The sequence below is a fragment of the Monodon monoceros genome, unplaced genomic scaffold, assembly GCF_005190385.1.
Source record: "Monodon monoceros isolate NGI ecotype Baffin Bay Population unplaced genomic scaffold, NGI_Narwhal_1 Super_Scaffold_9, whole genome shotgun sequence".
Classification (NCBI taxonomy): Eukaryota; Metazoa; Chordata; class Mammalia; order Artiodactyla; family Monodontidae; genus Monodon; species Monodon monoceros.
In genome coordinates this window covers 57,101,409-57,102,856 of record NW_021703786.1, presented here as the reverse complement: position 1 = coordinate 57,102,856, position 1,448 = coordinate 57,101,409, and the positions used below count along the sequence as shown (strand labels likewise).

The 1,448-nt window shown below is 53.2% G+C and overlaps 1 protein-coding gene across 7 annotated transcripts in view; it reads left to right on the top strand.

Annotated features, from left to right (window-relative positions):
* Positions 1–1,448, top strand: part of CCL1 (C-C motif chemokine ligand 1) — a 43,907-nt gene that overhangs the window by 18,937 nt on the left and 23,522 nt on the right. For 2 of the 7 annotated variants that reach the window (XR_003791831.1, XR_003791837.1), the window contains exon 1: positions 7–1,408. The exons of 3 other annotated variants lie outside the window; for them this stretch is intronic. The gene's annotated coding sequence lies outside the window, so the exon portion shown is untranslated. Of the gene's footprint in view, positions 1–6; positions 1,409–1,448 lie in introns of those variants that run through there. 2 more of the 7 variants (XR_003791835.1, XR_003791839.1) reach the window with 2 other exon arrangements.

Below are 1,448 nucleotides of genomic sequence, written 5' to 3'. Positions count from 1 at the left end.
ACTCCATCGGACTCCTTGAGGGACTCCTTCCAGGGAGGCCTGAGCTGGACGTCCCGTGATGAATGTCATCACCGCCGCTCTGGTGTGCCTGCTGCTGGCCGGGACGTGGCTACAGGATGTGGATGCCAAGGGCAGTGAGTTTGGCTGGAGTCACTTTGCTCCTCCTTGGGGAGGGCGGAGATGTAGGCAGGTGCTGTGGGGCTGGGGGCAGGCTCACCCCTTCATCTCCACTCCTCCAGAAAGAATTCTCCCTGAAGAGGAGGAAGGGAGGACTTGCTCCAGGGCAGGGGGACAGCAGGAGAGCCATAAGCCTGGGGCCAACACAGACCACTGAGCAGCTGGCTTCAGCCAAAGGAGGCCAGCCTCATCCAGACCCTGCGGACTGATGGAGGGCAGCTGTGAGGTCATTGAGGCCAAGCTGGAGGCCTGAGGTCCAGAGGAGGGACTGACTGGGGTCTCGCCTCCACTGTGTAACAGATAACGGGCAGAGTCTGAGGTCAGGATCTGGGGCTTTAACAGTTGGCTAACCTTGGGCAAGTTACTATACCTCCCAAACTCTGGTTTCGCTATCAGTAAGATGGGTTTGATAATGCCTGCCTTCCAAGGCTGATGAGAGAATACTGACCTAACAGCAGACATATGGAAGGGGCTTTGCAAACGGTCAAACTAGGAGGAAGGAGCCAGGATTGAAATGCAAGTCTTTTGAAGGTGGGGTGTGTGTAGGGGGGGTTACAAACCGGCAGAATCGGAGTTGCGGGTCAGAGCTGAGAGGACCAGGGTGGAGGGTGAGGTTGGGATTGCGTGGAGCTGATCAGTTCCTGGAAGCTCTTGCCTGGTCATTTCATCAGTCTGAGCTCCTAAAACAGTCCCTAATCCTGCCCCAAATAGTGGACTGCTGTTGAATCAGACTCACAGTGTCTCAGGGCCCTTGAACCCAAATGTAAGGGCAGAACCATACCCTAGTGGTGGGATGTCAGAACTAGAATAGCCTTTAGAAATCAGTCTAAAGAGTCTTGCTTTTCAGCTGGGAAGTCTGGGGCCCAGGGGAGGGCTCATCTTGACCAAAGCCACACAGCTGTTTTGTGGGGAGCTGGGATCTGAACCCCAGTGTCCTGACTGCCTAAATACAGAACTGGGTGGCTGATGAGACACTAGTGCCCTTTGGATGTGACCCCAAAGCCTGAGCCTGTTCTGGAAGGGTTTTTTGTTTTTGTTTTTTTCCCCATCCTGGATGAGAGGAACTCAGTCCAGCTTGAGAAATGGATGCAAACCATTTTTGCGCTTCTCTTCTAGTGCATGTGTCATCCTCCAATTGTTGTTTCACACTGGTGGAGAGAAAGAGGTCCCTGCAGAGAATCCAGTGTTACAAGAACACCAGCTCCACCTGCTCCTACAAAAACTATCTAATGTGAGTGGTTGTATTCTCTTCCATCCTTGACTCCCTTCTA